At 42.6% G+C, this 27953-nt stretch overlaps 1 protein-coding gene across 4 annotated transcripts in view; it reads left to right on the top strand.

The window, feature by feature from the left end:
• Positions 1 to 450: 450 nt before the first annotated feature.
• Positions 451 to 27953, top strand: part of GARRE1 (granule associated Rac and RHOG effector 1) — a 62565-nt gene continuing 35062 nt past the window's right edge. The window contains exons 1-2 of one of the 4 annotated variants that reach the window (XM_035118655.3): positions 5082 to 5255; positions 27037 to 27086. The gene's annotated coding sequence lies outside the window, so the exon portion shown is untranslated. Of the gene's footprint in view, positions 669 to 5052; positions 5256 to 27036; positions 27087 to 27953 lie in introns of those variants that run through there. The other 3 variants (XM_035118657.3, XM_035118654.3, XM_088672103.1) reach the window with 3 other exon arrangements.

Below are 27953 nucleotides of genomic sequence, written 5' to 3'. Positions count from 1 at the left end.
GGGCCAAATCTAGCCCCTACTTGCCATTCCACGGATAAGAGGGGCCTGTCTATGGCCATGGCTAGCATCCCTGTTTGGAGAGTGATGTGGGTTTCTAGGCTGCCGGCCATCACTGCCTCCTCAAACATTTTCCTACAGTAAAGCTGACCAGGACAATACTTGATGAATAGTTTGTTATTCATACCCCCAGGGACACAAGTGTGGGTCAGCAGTTTCATCTAGCAACAAATAACTTTAAACCACTTCTCTGAAAGAAAGAAAAAAGGACTTTAGCTGGCCAGGATAGCAGAACAATGGGACACTTCCTGCCCTGATGGCTGGAAAAGATTATTTGTGACATTTACTTTTAACAGACCAGTTGGCTTGTGCAGCAGCATTGTCAAACAGCATTGTTCAGCGATAGCAAGTTAGGCATCCATTCATGAGATCGAGAACTCCCAAACTGCAAGAAAGAAATTAATCCCAAAGCATCCACCCCCAGAGGAAGCTGTCTGCTGCCTCCCTGCGTGATTATGCTGCTCTGGGCTTGCACCTATCTGCTGGTGGTAGGTGATACTGCCACATCTCCATAATGGATCCTGCTCTTAGCTACTGGAAGTTTGGGAAGAACTGTGTTGGAAGGATGAGTCCACAAAAGTATAATATGTCCAACTGCTTCACACCCCTTTGTAAGTATTATCTCAACATTGCATCTTATCATTTAGCTACTAACATATGACTGTTTTTCCTTTTTCAATATAACGTAACAGAATATCCAAGTACATTTTTGGCACAGTCTATTGGGAACATCTTATGTGCAGGACCGGGCTTGAAGCCAGTTTAAAAGTTCGGGGGGCGGGGGGAGGGATGGACAAAAAGTAATGGAGCTGTTTAAGGGGACAGTTAATCTGGCAGGTCCTTTTAAAGACAAAACTGTGAAATGTTTTTAATTAACCCTTATTTTTGGAGCTGTCCTGCAACTAAGCCATATTCAAACATTTTCGCTAAGCAATTAACACAAAAAAGGTTGTTAAAAAATCAGGAATAACCCTATATCTTCAATGCCTTTTTTGTCCCTAGTCTCATCAACCAACAACACAACGCAAGTACTTTAAACCATTTGCTCCAGAAAAATATATATAACTGTTTGAGTCGTGCTGTGAATTTCATTTTGGATTTCAGGGCTAGTATATTTACCACTTGCAGGAATTGTTTTCACAATTTGTTGCAATTTTAAAAATATTTTCTATTAGAAAATGCAGCTAATTATAAAAAGAAACCACCTGCATCTACTCCTAATTGTTCACACCCTGAATCGCCCCTGAAAGACAACTGATTGACCACTTCAAACTGAGTTACTCCAGAAATACATTTCACATAGTATCTGTTTTCCACCACTTGGCTACACATATTTTCCTCTGAAGTTGATCCTCGCTTATGTTGCTCCTGAAAATTATCCATTGCACTTTTATGGGCAATTTACTTTGTGTGCCTGGAAAACATTTGCCTGCTTCCTTTCAGTCTCCTGCATTTACAAATGCTGAGTCAGAGTTCGCAACATGATTTTTTTTCTATAATAAAGAAGTAACATCTCTACTAACTGAGTACTCCAGCCACTCCTAATATTTAATACAGGAACACTGGAACTTCCATGTATGGCTAAACATTGTAGACCCCTGGGTATGATGAAACTTGAGGCTGTGCCGGTTTAGAGTTACCTAAATCAGTGCAAGTCAGTTGAATTTCTTGCTGACTTCTCAGTGGTACATTCTCTTTGTAAAACAGCAGTCTACTGAAAGTAGACAAAGGGTTAGATACAATGTTCTCTTCATCAGGGAAGGATGGTGCCACCATCTTGCCTTGCAAAGAAGAGTTGCTGTTCTAGATTTACCTCCAGCAAAGAAACTTGAAGTGGGTGCTTGCTTTGAAATTACATTGGTAATAATGGTGTGGTGAATTGGGGGTGTGCGTTTCCTCCAGCCAGGAGAAAATCTAGCTTAATATCCTTTGTATTCCCTGATAAGGCATAAAAATACACCCCCCATAGCCAATAGTTCCTTGGCCCAGCAAGCAGAAACTCCCAGAATCCCACCTTCCTGATGAATAATGGCCGTCGAATGGATATCATAGGCATACAGCAGGTGTTTGTTTGCCACCTCATTTGTCAGGCAGGAAAATTCTGCCTACCTTCTGAGTCCCCCAACCAGGGGCGTCTTACCCATAGAGGCTAGTGGCGTGGGGCGCCAGGTTTTGGAGTGCGCCAGGGAAGAGGTAGAGGCTGGATGTGGTACCTCATGGCATCAACTCGCCGCCTTCCCTTGCCGCCCCGCCGGCAGCGCTGTCCTCCCTCAAAACAAGGTTGGGAAATTGGGGGGGGGGGGGCGCACCAGATATGCTTGAGACGGCCCTGCTCCCAACAGTGAATTTTGATACTTAAAAACAAATTGACCAGACCTGTCAAAATTACTTCCATTTTAAGCTCTGCCTCCTGGCCCTTCTCATGTGATTTGCCACAGCACCCCCAAAATATTAGCATTTGCACCCTTGAGAACTAAATCAAAGGATTTCCTGTTTGTTTTTAATTTTTCCTGTAACAAATGTAATTATTTGTTTGAAAAAAGGAGGGGGCAAGAACTTTCCATGGGTAGCCCCCCTGCCCCCATATATAGGCCTGTGCAGGACCAAATTATAATTTTGCTGGGCTCGTCACAAATTCACAACCTGGGCCTCACCCCATTCCACACAAACACATGTTAAGAAATGAAAGAATGTGCATGTTTTATTTCTGAAATGGCATGGCCAGTCCTCTCTTCAACTTTAAAGGCCAAAGCACTGCAGAGCACTTCTAGTGCTCAATGGATTTCAGTGTGAGAAAGAATAGCCCAAGCTTAGGCATGTTTACTTGAGCTCAACGAGGCTCCTCCCAGGTAAGTGTGCAGAGAAGATGGGAGTCAGAAACATATACATAAGTCTTTAATTGAAATCAGTGTGCTTTCTGACCCTATGCAGAGTTATGTGTGTGCTGCAGGGGTGGGGTGGGAGGTGATTTTTTTTTTGTTATATAAAGATGGGATCCAGCTTCTGCAGGTTAGGTGGGTTAAACACTCAGACTCGCTAGGTAATTTGGCTTCTCTTGACTAGGGCAGCAGCTAAATTTATACCTAATCTCTGCCAATATAACTACCACATATCTCGTTACTTCTGCTCTCTGCTGCATAGGGGACTTGCTTTCCCAAACAACTCTGGCTTTTATTTTTAAATGGGGGAACAGACACAATTTGCTTTTTGTCCCAACAGCCCTGGGTGCAATCTGCAATCTGTTTTGCACCCAGTAATATATGGAACCAGGAGTGCCAACTTGAATATGGGGGTGGGGACAGGCAAGCCCTGCATCATCGATCACATGATGCAACACACCTACACCATTTGAATGACAATGCCCATTAACTTTGTGGGGGGCCTCAAATATTTTATGGGGGGAAGGGAACTCAGCCCCTAGGAGTTGGCTCCTATGTATGGGTCAATTCTATCCCCAAGTTATACTGGCAGGATAGGATTGCTGCTGATCCCCATATGCCAGAATAACTCCAAGTTATGACAATGTAAGGAAGCTATGCTGATGTTACAGTGCCTAGCTTTACATTTCCCCCAAAAAATTACTCTAAATTTATTACTCCAGCACATACTAATATGACGTCTGTAAAAGAAACAAAGCAGCCCCACTTATAAGAAGTGTTAAACCAATACACAGTTATCTTTTACTAAACATTTTTTGATAGGGATATTTTTATGGATTATAAGAGGCTCCATCTCAAAACAAAGACCAACAGGCATTTTTCATTCACTGTTATACCAGTACTAAAGGTTGGCTTCCTCTCTCTAAATACTATTGTTGGATTTTTATGTGGGCAATGCCACCACTCGTAGACTGAATCAACACAATGTTTAGTTTTTTAATTGTACTAGCTGTTCATTGACACCAATGCCAAAAAGATGTCTGTGTTATCAAGAGGAACTGTTGCTTTGAATGTGTGAATGGCCACTGTCAATAATGTGATTCTCAGCATTTCAAATACTTCCGTCCTTCCTGTTAACAACACCCACATCATACATACGGTATATATGAGGCAGAGCTTATGCCATAACAAATGCAATAGGCATCCTAACCACTTAACTGGGAATAAGTCCCATTGAATGCAACAAGACTAACTTATGAGTATGGTAGGCATGGTTAGGACCACTTTTTAGTTGCCACAAGACCCGTTTTGGGTTGCAAGCGCTTATCATGGCTACACCTCTGGAAGATGAGTAATGATAATATTCACTGAAGATGTTCTGAGCTCTCAAATGGAAGAGTGGGATGCAAGCCGAATCAATAAATCATAATCGTCTGGGTGTGGGAGTTGTCACATTTAATCTGTTTTAATGCTTATATTACATGTTTTTAATGAATAACTACTGTGGAACAGGGTTACTAATGTAAACACAATAAAAGAGTGGCTGGCAATAATAATAACCTTATGCCTGAGTAAATGTGTTGTGCAGCCTTATCTGAGAGTAAGCTCTATTAAATGCAATAGGACTTACCCTTCTGAGCAGACATAGTTAGGCCGGCACCTTTAAGGTGTCACACCACTTGTTGTTTTCAGCTGCAAGAACGTAACGCGGCCACGCCTCTGGAAGCTAATAATAGCAATATCCTACCTTATGCCTGAATAAATGTGTTAGGCATCCTACCCCATTAACCCTGGAGTAAGCCCCGCTGAAATGCAGTAAGACCCTTACTAGGACCCTGAGTAGGCATGCTTAGGACCGCGCTTTTAACTTGACACAAGACTCGCTGTTCTTTGCCGCAAGAGATAAGCACGGCCACACCTCCGGAAGATAAATACCAAAATAAAATAAATTAAAAAAATACTTATTACTAATGAATAATGCAGCACTAATAAATAAGACTACGTACGGTACTAGGACTAATAAATAATGCAGGGCTGCTCGGCCCCTCCCCCCCCGCATTCCTCCTCTCGGCCCCGCCCCGAGCCTGTCATTCCCCGCCCAAGCCCCTCCCCCTCGGCGCCCGGCTGAGGAGCCGCCGCCACCGCCGCTCCTGCTGTTGGCGTTTCCGGACTGCCGCCGCCTCCAACCGCCTGCTGCCGCCACCGCCGTCGACGCTCTCCGAGCGAAGTGTAGCCCGGCCGGGGCGGGGGAAGGGGCTGCTGCTCGTGGCCGGCTCTCGTCGCTCGGCCTGGGGGAGGCTTGTCAGCCGCGGCGGGCAGGTGAGCGGACCGAGCGGGGAGCCTCCGCCTTCCTCCTTCTCCGGGCCTGGAGCTGCCTCACGGAGGCCGGGCGGGCGGAGGAGAGGGCGCCGTCGTCGTGAGGGAATGCGGGGAGGCCAGGGTGCAGTTTGGGAGGGAGGGAGGCGCACGAACCACGCTGGGAAAGGGGGAGGCGCGGGGCAAAAAGGCCCCGTGTTTGTCAGGGGGAGCGGGCGGGTGTTTCCCTCTTGGGGGGGGGAGCGGCTGAAGGAGAGGGGGCTGCAGCAGCAGGAGGGAGAAGCGAATGGGGAGGTGAGGGAAACCTTTAGACAGTCCCTGGGAGGGGGCGCTGTGGGAGCCCAGACCCCCACACCTATCCTCCCCCCCTCGGTTTGGGGGGGGTTCAGAGAGAGGGGAAGGCTCTGCAATCCGTGCGGGGGGGCAAGGGGTGTCGAGGAGTTTCTGGAGCGACCCTCCCACCCCCGCGGTCTCCCGTCCCTTTTTCTTATTTATTTATTTTAAGGTGGGCTAATTCCGAGCGGGACTGCGCCTGCGCGAATTCCAATGCATCTTCCTGTGCAGAATAAGTGACCCAGCCCTGCGAAGGCTCCTCTCCGGGCAGCAGCTCTCTCTAGGAGGGAGAAACGCCACTGCGTGTGAGGGCAGGCCGGCAGGCTGGCTACTAGTGTGCCAGGCCCTCGGAGGGAGGGGGGGGGAGGCCTGCTCTAATCTCTCTCTCGCTCCCTGGAGCCAGCCTCCCAGAGCAAAACATGACACCGTCACACAGGCCAAGAAAAGGGCCCCGGGATTCCTGGCTTGGGTGAGGACACCCTCTTCTCTGCCTTTCAAGCGCTCTCCCTCTGTTTCTCCCTAGCGCTTGTGATCTTTTTTGAAAAGCTAGGAACTGGAAATGTTAGCCTGCAAACCCCTTTTTTGTCCAAGGCTGGCAGGAGCCTCCTTTACCACCATCACCACCACCACCACCCCGCTTTAAAAGTTGACATGCCTTGCAAAGTGTTGTCTAATCCCTTGGACTTCAGCTGGTTGGCTGGGTTGCAGCCTGACCCTTGCGAGATTGTTCATTTTACCATCTGTAACGGTGGCAAACTCCCCAATGCATGTTTAGCCTAAAGGAGGGTTTGGGGTCTCAAAAGGTTGGGAAGACTGAACCTGTGTTGGTAGATGTGGAACTACTTCTGAACCTCTGGGTTTTGGCAGTTCTAAGGTGATCTTATTTAGGTGTGCTGTAGGGATATCCCTTTAATTGTTTGGTGTGGGGATGATTCTGATTGTAATACCGCTGGGTGGTTTTGGCTTATTCGAAAGCTGGGGACATCCTTGAAAGTTTTGTTTTGTAGCATCTTATCAGTACCTAGTAAACTCTTCAGCTGTGATTTCCTCACTCTAACACAATACCCTTGGTGAATGATTTGTTGTTTGAGGTACAAGGGTGCAGTTTATATTAGAATGGTAAAATATTCTTTTACCTAGTAACAGCGTTTTAGAATGTGGTTGAATTTTCATTATTTCACATTTCATTATTCAGTATACCAATAAGTGAGATGTAGTTCAGACTACTTTTAGCAAAATCTGTGTTCTTGAACATTAAGAAGCCCCTTAACATAGTAATTCTTGCCATTAAACTGGAAGGCTATCCATTAAACTGGAAGGCTATCACTGTAGAGTTCTGAATGGTATACTCCATAGTTGTAAAATATGTAATCTCGCTTTGTTCTTTATTGAATAAAAGTACTGAAATGCACATGACATCAGATTCTGCAGCTTGCAAACCTAACACAACTCCCCCTCCCTCACTTGTGAGGGGCTTTAATTTCTTTGTTAATGCATTTTCAATTTTAAAAATTGTCTATAATACAAAATTCTATGGAGTCATGGTTGTGAATTTCCTTCCCCATATCATTTTTGTAGTGTTTCTAAAGTCATTGGTTTTTTTATAACATACTAAGTATTTTGCTTTTCCAGATGGATAGTCTCCACACTGTATCTTACAATAACCAAAGAGTTATGCAAATGAATAATGCTAATTTAAAGAAGTATGGAAACACATTGTAAATACCGTGTTTCTCATATTTTAAGGCACCCCTACAAAATAAGGCATGGCAGGATTTTCCTGAGGTGGAAAAATATAAGGCATACCTCGAAAATAAGCCGTGCCGGGTGGTGGGAGCAGGTCTGTGGCAAAGAAGGGTTGCTGCTGCCGCGTTAACCCCCGGGACCCGGCTGCAGCCTTTGCTTGCCGCGCGTGCAGGCCCAGGACCCGGCTGCAGCCTTTGCCTGCCGCGCGCGAAGACCCGGTGGGAGCAGGTCTGTGGTCTGTACAGATACAGGTACTTAATTAAAAAATAAGACACCCCTTGAAAATAAGCCATGGTGGTTTTTTCAGGAAAAAATAAATATAAGACGTGTCTTATAATATGAGAAACACGGTATATACTTGTTTGGCAGATAAGGTATGCTCTTGGAACAGTTTTAAGAAATGAATGGTAGCAGTTCAACAGATTATAATGGCAGTAGAGCAAGTAGGTGTTGAGTTTAGCTCTAAGGAATTATGCATTTTTGTCTATAATGGGATCTGGTTCTTACATTAGCTTCTAAATAAGGCATTGTATGTTTATAGTTGCAGACTAGGCACTTGGAAGCAAGTCTCATAAGTCTTGAGACGTACTCTTGAGTAAATGAGCATAGGGATAGGTTTCACATGGGACTATTTTTCCTTGCTCTTCCCCCTTACAACTGAGAGGGAAAAGGGAAGCAAAACAGACCAATGGCATTGCATTTCGTCTTTAAGGACACACCTCCCCCAATGCAGTTCTTTGAAGGTAATGAGCATTGAACATTGGAGGAAGTTTTTGTACTGAAGGATCTCAAGTACTTTTATAAGTGGTAATAATTGGCCATCTAGTCCAAGAAAATCTTTGCACAGGTGGTAAAAATTAAAAGTTGTGCCATGCTTGTAATGAGAGAAACCCCTATCTTCTGTAAAGGGGTAATTTTATGATAGTTGGATCTTGATTCTAGAGTCTAATTACAAAAGCTGCCACAAAGTTTCTCATAAGCCTTTATTGCATATTGCATGACATTGTGGTTCACTTCCAGAAGTACGCTGGGGTTAGTTCTTAATGCAGTTGATCTAGTTAGGCAAACTCACTGCTAGAAAATGGCAAGAGTGAGGCCAAAGGAAGTACAGTAATCCCAACTTGATGTAAAAGATAGATCATGGTTCAAATTCTAGTAGATTTAGGAGGCAGCACTAGATATAGGTGAGTTCACCCTTTGACTGCTGTGCCCTATCTGTTCCTCCTCCTTGGGGAGGGTGCTCAGTTAGGAGCTTTGTTAGGTGTGTGCCCCCCCCCCCGGTGAAGTGTGCCTCCCATCAAAAGTGTGTGCTGTAGCTTACAGAGAGGAGTATATATGTGATGGAGGTGTGTGGGTTCACAGCTATAGACAGTGATCTTAATTAAGGTTTTCATTAATCCCACACACAGGTATACTAGGAAACAATTCATGGGTCTATATTGCCTCTGGCATGATTTCAGATTGAAGCTTTTCCTCTTTAGAGATTGTTACAAGAATCAATTTCAGCCTGCTGAGTGAGAATGCATCATCTGGGCAGAATGGTTGGCTGTTGTGATTGAGAGCTGTGTGTGACACGTGTAACTGTGTGTGTGTAGTGAAACCAGGTACCCATGTCTTCATAAGTTCGAACCCCTTCACTTCCTTTTGCACCTGTGTTCTCAGAGCTCAGGAGGAATTGTATATGGACTTAATATAGAGCTGATGCCTGGACACTGCATTGACAGTTTCTCTGAGCTCCAAATGTTAAATGTCAGAAATTGTCCAGATGACATAATTAATTCTCCCCCTGCCCTTATAGTGCGAATACAGATGCATATAGTAGGAACCATTGTGACCTTTTCTTTCCATTGTATACCTCATTAACATGATTCATACTTTCGTCTCCTTTAGTGTACATACAGCTGCAACATTAATCAGTTATTCCTCTATTACTTATATATAAAAATCCCTGTGGGAGCTGTTCATATAGTCAGTCCCCTAAGCATTTTACTTCATTAATTCCAAAGGGTGGGCTACAACTGGTAGCCAATGGTTTATTCCTGGCTTACCACTGATGATGATGATGATGATAATAATAATAATAATAATAATAATAATAATAATTTATACCCTGCTCAGGGCGGCTATAATCAGGTATAAAAACAAGGACTTAAAAACAGGATTAAAATACAACTTAAAATGCAGCCTCATTTCAGTGGAAGCCCAGATCAAAAACTGCGGGGAGAAAATGTCAAATCTTCACCAAGGCCAACTATCCAGACTGGTCCTACGTGGGCCAGAAAAAAGCCACGTAAGTCCCCAAATAGGGGTTCCATCACAGAAGGAAAAGGAAAGAGGGGGAGGGGATCAGGCTGATTCCAAGCCAAAGGCCAGGAGGAACAACTCTGTATTACAGGCCCTGCAGAAGGAAATCAGATCCCGCAGGGCCCTGGTCTCATGAGACAGAGCATTCCACCATGCCGGAGCCAGTGTTGAAAAGGCCCTGGCCCTGGTTGAGGCTAATCTGACTTCCTTAGGGCCCGGGACCTCTAGAGTATTATTTATGGACCTTAAGGTCCTCTGTGGGGCATACCAGGAGAGGCGGTCCCTTAGGTACGAGCGTCCTAGACCGTAACTCCTGATTTGTTGATCCCTGTCCTGAAAAAGTATCTGCTTTGGCATGCTCAATATTTGCATCTGCATTTTGTCTTTATGTGACTGGCTGAATATATGTGGTTTACATGTTGTGTAACACCAACATATTCAAGTTCTTACAGATGCAGGATTTTTCTTTTATTGGCTATCAGTTCTGCCTGTTTTGTTCATATGAGGAATGGTACTAGGCAAGTCAAGTTTAAAGTAAGAGCAGATGCCCCAGAACTGCTGTTAGATCTGATGCAGCTTAGGCAGGAAATGTTTCCCAGTGGTTTGAAATCCCTTTATAAAATAACTGTATTTCAGGGGCTTTCAGCTCAGCACCATAGTGCCAAGAAGTCCGCCCTTGCAGTCCACGAGGCAATCTGAAGCATTGATCCAGACATTCACTGAGCTGTTGCTGCCCACCAACCACATGGAGCTGGCAGTGGGTGCTTCCTTACATGGAAGGCCTATTTAAAAAAAATGGTGGGGGAAGAGGAGTGAGTGACCTGCCTGCCAGCCACATGGTGGTGGGCACTTCTTTTGTTCCATGCAGAGGCAAAAAATTGGTGTTTGGGGGAAAGGAGGGTACATCAGGAATAGTCCTGTTCATTCAAGTTAGTGTGCTGTTGCTGGCCAACCTCATTTCACTGGTGGCTGGCACTTCCTTTCCCCGTTGGAGAGACTTCTTTAAAACAAATGCCAGGTGGGGGGAGGACCACATTTCTTCAATTTGCTTGAAGCTGATGCAACCATTTTGAGCTAGCAGTGGGCACTTCCTTTCCCTCTCAGAGGGGCTTTAAAAAAAGTTGCGCAGGAAGGGAAAGGGATGAGTGAAGAGGTGTGTTTATTGTTGCTGCCAGCCATGGGGCTGGTGGCAGGCGTATCCTTCACTGAATGTATGTGTGGTCTTTTTGTGTGTGTCAGAGGGGGGGTGGAGGGGAAGGTGTATATGTGTGGTTTCTGTGACATAGGATCGATTTCATAGAATCAGAGTTGGAAGAGACCACAAGGGCCATCCAGTCCAACCCCCTGCCAAGCAGGAAACACCATCAAAGCATTCCTGACAGATGGAATGCTTAAAGATCTCCAAAGGAGGAGACTCCACCACACTCCTTGGCAGAAAATTCCACTGTCGAACAGCTCTTACTGTCAGGAAGTTCTTCCTAATGTTTAGGTGGAATCTTCTTTCTTGTAGCTTGAATCCATTGCTCCGTGTCCGCTTCTCTGGAGCAGCAGAAAACAACCTTTCACCCTCTTCTATATGGCATCCTTTTATATATTTGAACATGGCTATCATATCACCCCTTAACCTTCTCTTCTGCAAGCTAAACATACCCAGCTCACTAAGCCATACCTCATAAGGCATTGTTTCCAGGCCTTTGACCATTTTTGTTGCCCTCCTCTGGACACGTTCCAGCTTGTCAGTATCCTTCTTGATCTGTGGTGCCCAGAACTGGACACAGTATTCCAGGTGAGGTCTGACCAGAGTGGTACTATTACTTCCCTTGATCTAGATGCTATATTCCTATTGATGCAGCCCAGAATTGCATTGGCTTTTTTAGCTGCTGCATCACACTGCTGACTCATGTCAAGTTTGTGGTTTACCAAGACTCCTAGATCCTTTTCACATGTACTGCTCTCAAACCAGGTGTCACCCATCCTGTATTTATGCCTTTCATTCTTTTTTGCCCAAGTGTAGTACTTTATATTTCTCCTTGTTAAAATTCATCTTGTTTGCTTTGGCCCAGTTCTCTAATCTGTTAAGGCAAGCATCCCCAAACTTCAGCCCTCCAGATGTTTTGGACTACAATTCCCATCTTCCCCGACCACTGGTCCTGTTAGCTGGGGATCATGGGAGTTGTAGACCTGGAGAGCTGCAGTTTGGGGATGCCTGTGTTAATGTCATTTTGAAGTGTGATCCTGTCCTCTGGGGTATTAGCCACCTCTCCCAATTTGGTGTCATCTGCAGACTTGCTCAGGATGCCCTCAAGCCCATCATCCAAGTCATTGATAAAGATGTTGAATAAGACTGGGCCCAAGACAGAACCCTGTGGCACTCCACTAGTCACTACTCTCCAGGATGAAGAGGAGCCATTGATGAGCACCCTTTGGGTTCGGTTAGTCAGCCAGTTACAAATCCACTGAATGGTAGCATTGTCTAGCCCACATTTTACCAGCTTCTTTACAAGAATATCATGGGGCACCTTGTCAAAGGCCTTGCTGAAATCAAGATAGGCTATATCCACAGTGTTCCCTTCATCTACCAGGCTTGTAATCCCAAAAAATGAGATCAAATTAGTCTGACGTGAGCTATTTTTCAGAAATTCATGCTTTTAGTGATCACAGCGTTCCTTTCTAGGTGCTCACAGACCGTTTGCTTAATGATCTGCTCTAGAATCTTTCCTGGTATTGATGTCAGGCTGACTGGGCGGTAATTGTTTGGGTCCTCTCTTTCCCCCTTTTTGAAAATAGGGACAACATTTGCCTTCCTCCAGTCTGCTGGGACTTCGCCTGTTCTCCAGGAATTCTCAAAGATTACTGCCAGTGGTTCCGAAATCACCTCTGCCAGTTCTTTTAATACTCTTGGATGTAGTTCATCTGGCCCTGGAGACTTGAATACATCTAAACTAGCCAAGTATTCTTGTACTACCTCCTTATTTGTTCTGGGCTGTGTTTCCCCTGCTGAATCATCTGCTCCATATTCTTCAGGTTGGGCATTGTTTTCTTTTTTGGAGATGACTGAGGCAAAGAATGCATTGAGGAGTTCTGCCCTTCCTCTGCCCCCTGTTCGCATTTCACCATCTTCTCCTCTAAGTGACCCCACTGTTTCCTTGTTCTTCCTTTTCCTACGGACATACCCATAAAAGCCCTTTTTTGCTTTTAACTTCTCTAGCAAGCCTGAGTTCATTTTGTGCTTTAGCTTTTCTGACTTTGTCTCTACGCGTGCTGGCTATTTGTTTGAATTCCTCTCTGGTGATTTCCCTGTTTCCCCATTTTTTGTACATATCCCTTTTAAATCTTAACTCAGTTAAAAGTTCTTTAGATAGCCACTCTGGCTTCTTTAGGCACCTTCCATGTTTCCGTCTCATTGGTATTGCCTGAAGTTGTGCTTTTAATATCTCCCTTTTAACAAACTCCCAACCATCATGAACTAACTCCCTTCCCTTTTAGTATTTCTGTCTATGGGATTTCACCCAGCGTTTCCCTAAGTTTTCTGAAGTCGGCTTTCTTAAAGTCTAGAATTTGAGTCTTAGTATGCTTGATTGCTCCTTTCCGCTGTAAAATAAACTCCAGAAGATGCAATGTGTTTGGATGAGGGAGAGATGCAATTGGGCAGAGGCAGGTTGTGTATGGCTGTGTAGATGTGAGGGTGAGATGCATGTATATCTATAGTCTGCATGTATATGGTGAGTGCAATGTGTGTGCATGAGAGTGTGGTGTGGCCACCTTGTATACTTTCTCTGGTACTGGGGAATGCTTATTCTTGTTAGACAACAAATTTCTGATGTGATGGTCAAATCGGTTTGATATATCAAACTGTGATGCTTTATCTTTAAATCAGGATTGAGAAGGTGGGAAATTTAAGGATGGTTAATTAACCTTTCTGGGCTTTTTAAAAACAGTAACTTAGATTAAATGTACAGACATTCTCTCTCTCTCTCTTTTAATAATTTTTATTGAATTTTCAAATTACAACAACAAATTTTCCACAAATCTTAACTGAATAATTTATATATCCGTATTTCTCCCCTCCCCCTTCTTTGGCTTCCCCCATATTTTTGTATTGATTTTTAAACAAATTCTATACCCTGCTTATTTTACCTCTTAAATAGTTGTGAAAGTTTAGTCAAAACCTGCCAATGGGTCCAAATTTTTATACTGTCTTTTATATAGTTTATAAATGGTTCCCACTCCTTTTTGAAATCGATGTTGTCTCTCTCATGTATCCTCTCTGGCAGCTTAGCCAGTTCCACATAGTCCATAAGTTTGGCTTGCCATTCTTCCTTTGTTGGCCATCTTTCTCTTTACATCTCCAGCATATCTTAGATCCTGTTTTATACATTTTTGCAATTTTTCCCAGTGTGATATACCATCTATATATCAATGTCAAATAATTTTCTCTTAAAAATATACAATCTGTAAACTTTAATTTTGTTTTCCATAATCTTTCCCATTTATCCAACTATATATTATGCCCAACATCCTGAGCCCATTTTATTTGTGCCGATTTTACCATCTCATCTAAAGTCTCTCCATATAACAAAATGTTATATGCTTTTTTCAGCAATTTGGTGTTTCCCTCCACAATTTCCTTTTGCAAGGTTTGAGATAGTACAGTATAGCTGAACCCCCTTTTTGTACAGACATTCTCAAGGAGCTATGCCTCGCAAGTCTAGTTGTCATTGAATTTTGTTTCCTTCCAAGATACAGATGGAGACAGACAATTATTTTAAGATTTAAAAGAGAAATTTAGATTCCATGGCATGTTGTACACTCTCTTGTCTCACTTTAACTGTCAAACAGGATTTGCAAGTTTTTGAAATGGTAAAGAAGTCTAAAAACCTGAAAAGTTATGTGTGCACATACCACAAGTAGTGATCATTCTTCCAGTCTGACTTCAACTTTGCTTTATTTTTTCCTGCAGCTCAAGTTTAAAAATGCTTCAAGTTTGATACACTACTAAGAATGTTATTTAAACAAGTACAGTGGTGCCTTGCTTAACGAATGCCCTGCTTAACGAAATTTCCGCTTAACGAAAGGATTTTTCGAGCGGAGGTTGCCTCGTTAGACGAATTCATTTTATGAAAAATTCGTCTAGCGAATCACGGTTTCCCATAGGAATGCATTGAAACTCAATTAATGTGTTCCTATGGGCAAAAAAAATTCAAAAAAAATGTAAGGCATTCCTATGGGATTCGCTAGACAAATTTTTCGTTATAAGAAAAGACCCGTGGAACGAATTAAATTCGTCTAGCGAGGCACCACTGTAAGTTCTGTTATAAAGATTGTATACTATAACAAAAAATAGCCTAATATTCCAAGCTGTACTGATCCAATATATACAATCAGTACTGGCCAGTCCCAGGGTATCAGGTTACTGCAGCAAAACTATGACTTCTCATCCAACCCAGTCTCTTTTGTGCCTTTATGGAAGCAGTTAGTTTTATATTCAGCTAAGATTTTCTCATAATAGATCCATTGAAATAGATGTATTTGAGTTTGTAATGTCCATTAATTTCAATGAGTCTACTCTGAGTAGATCTAATATTGAATACAACTCAGAAGGTCATAGAATCACAGATGTGAGAGAGGGAATATACAGAAACCACTTCTGCCAGGGGGATGCAAACTCACTGCTTCTGGTGACTGACATGCTGCAAGCTATGATTTTTGGGTGTTAGACAGTTTCTTGCTTGGAGTAGCTCTGCAACTATGTGGACAGTCACAATATTCCAGGTTTGCTTGGACCACAGGTGTGTGAAAAGGCATTATGTTCTTGGCAGTTCTATTTTTGATGCCTTTTGTAGTGATCTAGAATTTGCCTTTTCCCCCACAGTTTCTGCATACTGGTTTGACATTTACATTGAGTTATCTACCGTGACCAAAAATCTCTTTCCCGATCAATCACTCATACCCCATCTATGTATAGGAAAAACTAAGATTGTTATCTTCAATGTACTCACTTCACACTTGCTTACATTAAACCTCATATGCCATTTGTTGCCCATGCCCAGTTTTGGGAGATACTCTTGGAGTTCTTTGCAACCTGTTATACTTCATACTACCTTGAATAATTTTGTACAGTACAGTATCTGTAAATTTGGCTATATCACTGCCGCTCCTAGACCATTTACAACCTAGTTAAAAATCACTAGTTCTAGGGTAGGTCCTTGGGAAAGCTCAATTTACACCACTTCATTGTGAGAACTTTGTGTTTATTTATTTCTATGCTTTGCCTCTTGTTCTTTAACCTTGTACCAATTCATACCCATAACTTGTAAGTTTACTCAGGAGGCTTTCATGATGGACTTTCTTAAAAGTTTTTTGGAAGTCCAAGTACACAGTGTCTGTTGGATCATCCCAATCTATGTGCTTTTGTAGAACTCTGTACTGTACAGGGTTAGTGAGACAGAATTTACCTCTGCTGAACCAATGTTAATCCTTCACATTATTTTGTATTCTTGATCATATCTTTTGTAATGCTGTCCACCAATTTCTCCAGAACTAAGTTTAAATTAACTGGCCTGTCACTTTCTGGAACATTGCCCCCCCCAATCCTTTTTTTAAAAATGGTTTTACGTTACCTGTTTCTAGCCTCCTGGTACATAGGCTGGTTGTAGCAAAAAGTTAAGTTTTGCTTTTTGTTTTGTTTTGTTTTGTTTTTAGAAGACTATTAATTTCTTATTTAAGTTTATTAAAAACAATTGAGTGAATACAATACAATGCAGACCTGGTAATTTGTTAATTTGTAAATAAGAAAGGAAGGTCATTCTTGCAGCTTGATACCCAAGTTCAGGCCTTCCCAGTAGTTCAGGCATATTTCCTGTCCCTAACTAGAATGGAAAAATCAGGATAAGAAAATAAAACTTCAGTTTCTATCTTACATAGTAAACGTGAGTCAAACTGCGCTGTTGGGTATGGTGATAAGGCAAACATGATGAGTCACAAATCCTTATCTTTGTGGGAAGGTAACATACTTGACCTCTGCGGTGCTTGGTTTAGTGGTTTTAAAAAGGTTTTGATCTGCTAAGTGAAACACTGTGATTTGCAGATGTTGTTGTATATGAAATCTAGTCTAGCCACTAACTATTAATGTTTTTTTTTCTATTAAAAGAATGTCGCATTCTTGTGGTGAAGGATTGGTATGATGGAGTAAATCTGTAGTCAACACATTGGCAGTTTGGGAGGGATGCACAGTGTTTCTTCTTTGAAGACTGAGCAAAGAAAAATACTTACTTTCCAATTCTGGAAATGATGTGCCTTTTGCTTAAAAATACAAGGCTAGTCCAGATTTTATGGGCCGCTTGGTCTCTCCTTTTCGCTTCAAGGGGAGTCATGACAGAGGTTTATAAAGTTATGCCATTGTTTTTGTCTAGTTTCACTTTTCATATTGTTTGTGGCTGTATTCCTGTACACCCTTACCTGAAAATAAGTCCCTTGGAACTCACTGGTGCTTACTTTTCAGTATACATGCATAGAGCTGCACTATTAGCATTGCCTAGGAAGGATGCAGCAGTCTTGTTTTAGATTTTTGACACCATTCGGTGATTTCACATTACATATTTTTGAAAAGTTTTTGTCTTTTTACTGTGCATTTGGACACTGCTTGAGATCTTGTAACCACAAACAAGAACTAAAATAAAGATATAAAAACCTAACAGAAACAACCCTCCCCCTGCTAACAAAATATCTCAAACACCCCAGACCCACTTCTCATCATTGGCTGCCAGTCATGATAGCTGCAGCCTTTTGGAACTGGACTCCACCAACTCCCGTCCCCAACACGCTATGTGAAGGATGAAAAACTCTTGTCCCTCTAGACGTAGATTGATGAGCACCTGTTTTGCATACAGAAGGTCCCAGGTTCAACTCAACTTCTCCAGACAGGACTGGGAATGTCCTCTGTCTTAAAACCTGGAGAGCTCCCACCAGTCAGAGTAGATCAGGGGTAGGCAACCTAAGGCACCTGGACCACAAGTGGCCCACAGGGGCCGTTTAACCTGCCCACGAGCTGCCCCTGAAACTGAGCTGCCCGCTTGGCGAGTCCCCGCGCACTGCTCTAAACCAGTGTGAGGACTTGCTTCCATGGCGCCAGAAATTGCGTCTGTGCAGATGCAGACACCGGAAATCATGAGTGTGCATGCCGACCCCTGGAATAGATTGTCTTGTGCAAGATGAACAGTGGTCTGACTTTGTATAAGACAGAGTGCCGTGGATTGAACAAGAAGTGTGTGTGTGTGTGTGTGTGTGTGTGTGTGTGTAATATTTCAAACAGAGCAAGCTCTTAGGGGCTTTCACTTGCTAGTATTTTGACCTATTGTCTATGCTGGCCAGAGGTTCATGAATCAGAAAAAGATGTGGGAGAGAGGGAGGGTGTGGCAGTGCCATTTTAAAGTCCCTGCACAGGCATCCCTCCACAGTTCTAATGTTTCAGCAAATTGGAAACGTAACATTTCACATTCTTTTGGCTCAACTCAAATCTGTAGAGCTCACGAGAATAGCTGCAGGAACTTGTCTTTCACAGTTACTTTGAACAGAGGAGGCTGTTGGGTTGAATGGGTGTTGACCCTGCCAGCACCACCCTATCAATCTAGGCTGGGAGGTGCTTGGTTTAATAAACTATTTTTTCCAGACTTATATGCATACTGATTTGGAAGACAGTCCCACTAAGTTTGAGGGACCCAGGTGGCGCTGTGGTTAAACCACTGAGCCTAGGGCTTGCTGATCAGAAGGTCGGCGGTTCGAATCCCTGTGGCAGGGTGAGCTCCCATTGCTCGGTCCCAGCTCCTGCCAACCTAGCAGTTCGAAAGCACATCAAAATGCAAGTAGATAAATAGGAACCGCTACAGCGGGAAGGTAAACGGCGTTTCCGTGTGCTGCTCTGGTTCGCCAGAAGTGGCTTTGTCATGCTGGCCACATGACCTGGAAACTATACGCCGGCTCCCTCGGCCAATAATGCGAGATGAGCGCGCAACCCCAGAGTCGGTCACGACTGGACCTAATGGTCAGGGGTCCCTTTACCTTTACCTTTACCCACTAAGTTTAGTGAGGATCATTGCCAAGAAAGGTGTGCACAGCACCATGCTATTAGTCATAGTGCTTTGTTGACGTTTTCTCACTGCCTGTAGAGCAGAAAGACCCCGGCTGGTACTTGAGGATAGGCAACATTGCTAAGAAAGAGGAGGCCTTGTCTGGCTGCATTTGTTAGCATATGTACTTAGGAAGCGATCTTATGCCAATCTTAGTAGTGTCTCTACACTGACTGGCAGCATCTCTCCAGATGGGTCTTTCCAAGCCATGCCTGGAAATGCTGGGGATTAAATTTAGGACCTTCATGCAGACCATGCTCTTGTGCAGTCCCCCATGTTACATCTTTAATTTATATATAATACATCATCCTGCAGGTAGAAAGAAGCAACTAAAGTGGACTTAGAAATACTATTTCAGTGTCGTTCACATCTGGGGAACTTCATCAGGACAACATGGACGCTGCATTAGGTGACTCATCTGCTTGATCACAGTGGGAGGTGGCACAATAGCATGTTTTAATGCTGAAACAAAATAAAATACTTGGTATTCTGTCATCTGGAGCAGTAATTGCATCGTGATTGGAGCAAAGGTGTGCAGGTCATTTGATTTCCATGCATTAACACCAGAATAGTGCCTGTTGAACAGATTATGTAGTGTTGCCACCTTTGTTCCCATGCATTTAACATTTGCACACTAGGCAGAAATCCATCAGATGAAGCGTTCTCTGACGTTACATCACTTCTGTGGGGAAAGTTCCATCTGATTAATTTCATTTCATATACAACCTTTGTTCTTAAGGAACTTGGGAGTGCCATGCAGTGGTTATTTAATTTTATATCCTCAACATCACTGTGAGGCAGTGTTCAAAACTTCCATTGTTATAGGCACATTTTTGCGACAGGGAATTTCATTAGCGCGAGCAGTTTCTGAGCTCTGGGTGCAGTACTGCATCTAAGATTTCAGATTAAACCTGCAGAGTGGAAGGAAAGGAGGACCCTTTTCTGCCTCCCCATTTCCAGCTACTCTCTGAAGACTGGAAAAGAGACCCTCTTAAGAATATTAGGGGGGTGGGAAGGGGAAAGACTAGACTATGTGAAAAATGAACATAATATTTTAGCTGCAGTTCGTTCATTTTAAGCTTTGAAATGGCAACCCTAATTTGATGTACAGTACCTCATTTGATATGGGACAGTGGGTGGCGCTGTGGGTTAAGCCACTGAGCCTAGGGTTGCTGATCAGAAGGTTGGCGGTTTGAATCCCTGCGACCCATTGCTCAGTCCCAGCTCCGGCCAACCTAGCAGTTGGAAAACACGTCAAAGTGCAAGTAGATAAATAGGTAAACGACGTTTCTGTGTGCTGCTCTGGTTCACCAGAAGCGGCTTTGTCATGCTGGCCACATGACCTGGAAGCTGTACGCTGGCTCCCTTGGCCAACAACACGAGATGAGTGCCGCAACCCCAGAGTCAGCCACGACTGGACCTAATGGTCAGGGGTCCCTTTACCTTTTCCTCATTTGATGTTTGCCCATTTTGAAGATTCTTTCCCATTTTCAGAATTTGACTGAAATTGCACATTATAAGGCTGTTTTCTTAAGCCATGGGTGCCTAATGTTGTACCCTCATAGAAATTCCCTTTGGCCCCTGCCAAAGCTCCCTGTCCTTCCCAGTCTCTCAAAACTGAGGTCTTAGGGTTTTTTTAGTATGTTGCCTGTTTATTGGGAGGGGCTGCCTGCCTTTTTTGACTGTGTTTTTGTTTTGTAGATATGTTAAGTATTTTGCATGTTTGCATGTATTCTGATCATACCAGTTTTTCTTCCATGAGATGGATATTATGTTGTGCCCATTATAGTTCCTTAGATTTCCGAAAATGCTACGGGGACCAAAAAGGGCAAGGACCCTGAGTTAAGCTTAAATTTACCCTATATTCAAGCAGTTGTCTGGTAGTCATAGGTGACAAAGAAATGTAAGCAGGTGAGTGCATGGATTCTAAGGTGGCAGCCACTGAGGAATGAAATGTTTGTAGCAGCAGCCTGCAAGATAGCAACAAGAGAACAGGCCTTTTCTGTAATGCACCCCCCTAATCTGTGCAGTGCTCTCCCCACGGTGTCAATGTTCTTTACAAAGATGAATGGGGGGGGGGCACTCATGAAGAGCCAGGCATAAGAACCCCAATTAAGGTAACTGATATTTCACTTCACTTCATTTTGCTTCATGTTCATTTTTTTGAATGTATACTTATCCTACCATTGCTGTATTGTTTCAATGACTGTATTGCACCAACATAATAATTGCCAACTACCCAAGCATACAAACAAATTAAAAAATTTATATTCCTCTCCATGATACTCAAAGCTGTGTGCATTAAAACAATTTTAAAAAACCACTCCACAGTAAATGATGCATGATGAATTCCTTGTAAGCAAGATAAGCACTGTAGCAACACTGTTATTAAGGGAAAGTTCACAGCTTTTGTCTGTTTTTGTGCCTTTTCTGTAAGGCTAAGTTAAACTGGGAATTGCATTGGAGAAACTACCCAAGCTATCAAAGCCAAGTTACTGAACTGGTAGCTTTGAAATGCATACTTTTAGCAACATGTTATGAAGGGTTTGTAACTATTATTTAGTTACAAACAGTAAATTTTTTAGCACAAACAGTTCTAGTTTCAAAATAACTTTGTGTGATTGAATAGACCAGTCCAGATGTCTTGTTTCTTTTATAATTTATAATATGGGTGTAATTCTGTGCAGAGGCTGTTCTTGGCAAAGAGGTTCAAAATATCAGCCTAGGAAACTGAAACTTAAAGGGAGAAGAATTGTAGTTACTAGGGAATCGGAAACGTTGCAGAAGTTTCCGCTCTTCTGATTGGTTAAGAAGTTGAGCGGTACAAGGTTGAAATCTTGTATATTACTTTTTTTTAATTTTTACTTTTCCCGATCTTTATTAGGCATTGCAAGTACAGTAGCACCTCAGCTTACGTTGCCCTTGGGTAACGTTAACTTCGGGTTCCGAAAGCGACAAACCTGGAAATGTTTTGCCGCATGCGCAAAAGCACTCTACCACTTCTGCGCATGCACATGTGCAGAAGTGGTCTGTCGCTATGCGTGCGTGCACAAAAGCCGTACCTCCAGTTGCGGAAACCTCGGAATCCGACCAGAGCTCCGGAACTGATCCTGTCCGCAACCGGAGGTACCACTGTATAGGCCATCATAAAACATCCATATATAATTTTTTTAAATATTTACAAATAGCCATGTAAAATATATAATGATGAGGATTTTCATTGGGATTTCTTCCCTCTGAATAGTGCCATTCAGCACTCTAAGAGATACTATTGGGTGTTGTTACTGGTAGGTCTGTCTTGCCAAAAACTTTCCCCCTCAATTTTTGTCATCTGCATATGGCTCATAGGCTGTTGTTTTTAAAGGTGCCAGTGTCATGGGCTTAAATAGCCTTGTTTTGCTTGGAAGATCACAAAGTTTAATCCTGTCAGCATATTTTGTGCTTGACTAAGCAATAATGGCACAATAGAGACATATGGTTTCAAGTTCTTGCTTTGATGTCATCTCAGGTCAGCCCAGACACTAGTAGAGCTTCACAGGCATTGCTGGAAAGCTCACACTACTATATTTGTTTTGACAGACCTGGAGAGAATCATTGACATCTTATGCTGGAGGGACTTGAAGCTGTCTGAATACAACACTTCTTAGAAGATATTGGACTTTAAGGAGTCCAGACATCAATAATAGTGTACACCAGATTGAATGGAAAATGAGACACACCACTGACAATACACAAGTTAACAGTATCTGAGTCAAAATGCTGCATGATTGTCAAGAGTCCTGTTCCACCAGCAACATAAGTCTCTATTCCAACCCATATTGGCCGACTACTACTCTTGATAACTCCAGTAGCTCCACTTCTGAATTGATACTATGCAGCACTAGAAATTCCCCACATCGTTGCTTCCCCCCAATATTGGTAGAGCCTCTGAGAAACACATCTGATCCTCAGAGTAAAAATGTAGAAAATCCCATTTTTCTTCTCATAAGATATTTTAAATGCCTTTTTCATTGACTATACCTGCTTTGGAAGGATACACTCAAGGTTATGGAGGGCAATCTTTACATCCATAGAAATTTTCCATGTCAATGGGTCTGTCAAAGTTCATAACATAAGGCAACACGTGGGCTAATAATGTATTGGCAATATTTATGAAAGACTATCAATTGTTTCTTAACTCATAAACAAAAGCCATATAATTGTTTACTATAAATATTTCTTCCTTTGACAGGGACGTCTGTCTTCTCAAAAATCCTGTATATCATGCATGGCACCCTGTCTATTTGGAAGGGGGCGTAAATTTGAATATCATTCATCAACATCTGATTGTGATGAAATGCTAGGCTCACTCGTGAACCTAGTGGCATTCGAAGGATTAAATCTAGAGTCAGCCTTTTGTTGATCAGATTGTTTCATGTTGTAACACAGCGAAAGTTCATAACATAGCAGTCTACTTCATGACTAGAAGACACCCCTTCCTTGAATCCTCTGGGATCTAATCCAGGAGTAGCTACCATAGTCTACTGCCTCAGCAGTAAAATTTCCCTTAGAGTAAGAAAACACTTCAATTCCTGTAGCTGCATCATGCTTTTTAGCTTTGTTATCAGATACTTGCTATTGTCTTGTCCACCTTTAGTTTTGCCGAGTCAGCTTTGGTTGATCTAGTTTTGACACTGCTCACCACTCTTCCACCAGTGTCAACTGCTCCATCCCTCTTGGAGAAGAATAATAGAATTATAGAGTTGGAAGGTCATCTAGCCCAGCCCCCTGCAATGCAGGAATCTCAACTGAACCATCCCTGACAGATAACCACCAGACTGCTTAAAAACCTCCAGTGAAGGAGAGTCCACAACCTCTCAAGGGAATCTGAGCTGTTTGCTGGTGCTATCTGCTGGTTTTCCACCAAGGCAATTTTATAGTCAACATGGATTCTCTGCCTCTGCAATCGCATTCAGTAGACTTTTCATTGCCCTTGTCTCTTTTTTCTGTGTTGTTAAAGATACCACCTCTGGTTCCACCAGTCTGCATGATGACACAATACCAGCTTAATTTTTTTTGTTTATTCTGTGCATATTCCATGGTCTATAGATGATGGCAATAATTTTAGAAGTGGTAACTCCTCTTCAGGCTCAGGGCCCAATGCTGATCATCCTGTGCTATCATCTTGGAATGAACAATCAGAATTTCCTTAATGTTATATTGGTATTGGTACAATTCCTTTATTATAGGAAACATTTGAGAGGATAGGAAGACAATATGGAGTGAAGTCTAACTGCTTTGTTAACAGCTTTGAAGTGACTTCCCCTGGTAGCAAGCCTGGCAGTGTGTATTGAAGTCTTGGGCTGCAGAGATGACAAAACCCTCTCTCAGCCTCACTGATGTGGTCCAAAGGAAAGCAGAACAATACATCTGGCACCAGCTTGGCTGTAGGAGTTGCTGAAAGTAAGCATACAAGGCACCATCCAACTGTTATAGCGACAAATCCACTCCAGATTTGTGTAGCCTGCCCTTCTCCCAGAAATATCCTGCAAGGCAGTGGGGCTTAGGACCAGAGTTTTCACTTCCCTCTTCAGCACATGCAAGGAACTGTCTTCTTGACAGTCGGACCCACTATTGATCTTATTTGCTCAATCTGCTTTAGCCTGTCTTTGTATGCAGGGGAAGTCCCTAACTCACTGAGGGTTTTAGACCCATCAGCTACCCTCACCTGGTTTAGCTGGCCAGCTGAAGTTGTTTCTGGGGTGCGACCAGTTTCACATGCTGACAGCTTCTAGGAGCCACAGGTGAGAGTTGAGTGCAGGGTAGGGACCAAAGGTGGACAAACTACCCCAGAAGAAGCATGATGTGCCCCCGAAAGGTTCTACCCCTCCCTTAACACCCCATACACCCCTACTTTGTTGTAGGAGTGGTTAACATTTTGTCACATTCACTATTGGCAAAACCCTTAGAGGACTACATGTATACACATACAGCAGACAGACAACACTCAGAATCTCCCCCACCCACCCAAGGTTAGGGGCTGTCTGTAAATATGGACAGGCCTAACACTCAAGGTCTGTGAATGGAAAGCGTCATTGTCCAGGATATGGTGTAGCTCATTGACATGTTGGAAAGATTTTTAGCTGGGTGCTGTAGGTGTCTAGCCATGTTCTGTCTCTCCTTTGGTTATTCCTGGATACTAGTCTGTGTTTAATGTCATTTGGTGAAGTGTCGCAGACTAAAATACCTGAAATAAATCCTTTAGTTGCTCATCTCTGAGCTGGAACAGATGCAGTTATATTGTAGGGTTGTACTGTTTTTCATTTTTCACTATAGCACTATGCTTGTTGATGGTGCTGAATTTCCTAGTTTCTTTTTTACAAATAAATAAATGAAAATCTTAATTTATGCTCTTCAATGCTTCTGTTTCTTTGTGTCTAAAACCCACGCTGAAGCAGCTTGTTGAATATTAGAAGTAAATGTGTTCAGTAAAATAAACCTTTTCTGCAGGTATGGCCTTGGTGTGCCCTGCTCTTTGGCAGTTCCTCAACTCTTATATCTTTGATGCTCAAGCAATAGGACAACCGCATGAATTTGAAAATAATCTCATTAAAGAAAGAAAAATAAATCATTCTGTATTAGTGCTCTGATGTTTATTTGATTGATCTAATCAGTTTAAGACAGATTAAAAAGGTATACCCAGTTAATTAAACTGCAGGCCTCTTCTCTCTTCCCGCCCCCCTTACCAGCACTTGTAAACATATGGATTGTAAGTACAGTCGTACCTTGGTTGATGAATGCCTTGCGACTCGAACATTTTGACTCCTGAATGCCACAAACGCGGAAGTGAGTGTTCTGGTTTGCGAACGTTCTTTGGAACCCAAACATCCAGTGCAGGTTATGCGGCATCCAGTTGGCTGCAGGAGCTTCCTTCAGCCAATCGGAAGCCATGCCTTGGTTTCCCAATGTTTTGGAAGTCGAACAGACTTCTGGAACGGATTCCATTTGACTTCCAAGGTACGACTGTATACTCTTAAGAGGCACTCCCCTTTGCTCCCTCCTCTAAGTAAATGTTTGTTCTAAGAACCTTCTACAATGTACACATATATTCTCTAAACAAAGTGTGGTTTTGATTTTATTTTTTCCTATATATATTTTAAAATACAAACTTGCATTTATTTTAAATAAATTAACCGAAGTGAAATAGAAGAGGCAGAATGTACCATAACCTTTGAGTGTTGATTAATAATAACCATGTTCACTAATCCTGACTTCAAAACAACTTTTTTTTTACTTCATAAATATTTATTTTATATGCAAACTTAACTGATAATCTTCCAAAAGTATATGAGTGGTCAAGTAGAGTATCTTTAAATGAGTCCCGGTTAAGGAATATTGATTGGAACAGACCATACTGGGCAAGTAGCATAGGAGGAAGTACAAGATAAAAGTACCTGTGTTTGCACGTGCTGCAGAGGTTTCTTGGAAACTGAAAGGAGGCAAGTAAAGTGAGGGGAGGTAAACTCATGTAGTTGCGTAGTACACAAATGTTGAGCAAGAATAACTCACTTGATTGGATTTACTTAACAGACTTGTTCAAGAAGCTAAATAGATAATATATATTATAGTATAGTGCAAAGTCTATTACCAGGCACCCAACAAATGTGAGGCATTAGGAACAGCAGATAAACCAGCACACACGAGAACAGATGGAAGTTCATTTCAGAAAGCAATGCAAAGTCCTTTGGGTTAAAAAGAAGCTGGAACATGGCATAGTCCTGTGATGCATTTTATTGTAGGGTCTTTTTTGTACTGGGCTTTCTGCCAGAAAGGAATCCCTGTGATCAATTCATGAACTCATTAAAGCTTAGACAGTTGAAGTGATGTTACTGTAATATGTTCTTGGGATAGGGCAGCCTGTAGATTTAAAGATACCCACTCTCATCAAAGAAACATTTTCCTTTTCCTGTTCTCATATTTCCCCCCTATATACTCTAGTCAAGGAGTATCTTGTCTTGGAGTTTTCTTGTTGCTCTGGATACTTTTGGTCTTGCCAAGGAAGGCTTGGGGTTAGTGTGACTCTGACCCCTGTCCTCAGTAAGTAAAAGAACACTGTGTGCCACAAGTAGGCTATTGAAGTGACATCCTCTCACAAGTTAGTGCCAGAAGAATGCATAGGTAGTAATCAGCTTGTTAGTTCTTTGTGGTTTCCTTTTCAGATTCTACTTTGAAACCTGCAGCATAGACCAGGTATCTAGTGTATTTCACCTAAACCCTTACTGTTCCTTGTCTTTCAGAGGTCACTGCAAGTTGGAGGGTATACTTCGCTGTTCTCTCTATAACAGAGGTAAACCCATTTTTGTTGATCCCATGGAGAGAGAGGAGAGGTTTTCCCATGTGTTCTCTTTCAACTTGTGTCTCTTGACATGAGACATAATAGTATTTAAAGCGTTGAAAGTGGCTTGAGAGAGAACTCTAGCCTCATTTGCATGTAACAGTAAGGCATGAACTCTGTTGATGCACATATCCTGAATGCTACTTCACTCCTCCCCTGTGTGAATGCCTAAACAAACCAGAATTGATATAGCTCAATGTTGGATCTGAACTGAGATTACGGATCACTAGCCAACCTTAACATATGATTTGCTGTTGGCTTACCACTCCTGGTTTGTTGGGGCAGAGTGAACCACAAACCAAGGTTCAAACACAACAAATGTTTGTTAACTCTTTTGTTTCATGGTTTGTTAACTCATTCATGCTAAGGGTGGAACAAAGTGGGAGTGATCAGTATGTGTGCACTAACATGCATCTTGTGCACACTATGGTTTATTACCGGTAAGCCAAGACTTACCTTGTGCACATGTGGCCATTGATTCCCATGATGTGTGTACACATTTATTTTATCTCACCACTGCCTCTAGTTAGACATTATTAGGCAAGTTTTGGAAATAATTGAAAAGCACAGTGTCTGTTAACTTAAGGTGAAAGCGGGACATAGATGCAGTGATCCCTCTCTGGAGCTTCTTTCAGCTTTCTCAAAAAACTAGTGTCTGTCTCCAGCATTTGATTGACCAACCCAATAAAAAAATAAGGGGTGGCTATTTGAGGATAATCGAGCATGTAAACAAAGCTGAGACTCCAACCATAGCTGTAGAACTGTGGAACAATGTGCATATTGTAGTTAAAAGAGGATAAAAAATAAGCCAGTTGTGCA

The sequence above is a fragment of the Zootoca vivipara genome, chromosome 6 (genome assembly GCF_965207765.1).
Source record: "Zootoca vivipara chromosome 6, rZooViv2.hap1.1, whole genome shotgun sequence".
Taxonomy (NCBI): domain Eukaryota; kingdom Metazoa; phylum Chordata; class Lepidosauria; order Squamata; family Lacertidae; genus Zootoca; species Zootoca vivipara.
This window is presented reverse-complemented; position numbering and strand designations above follow the sequence as displayed.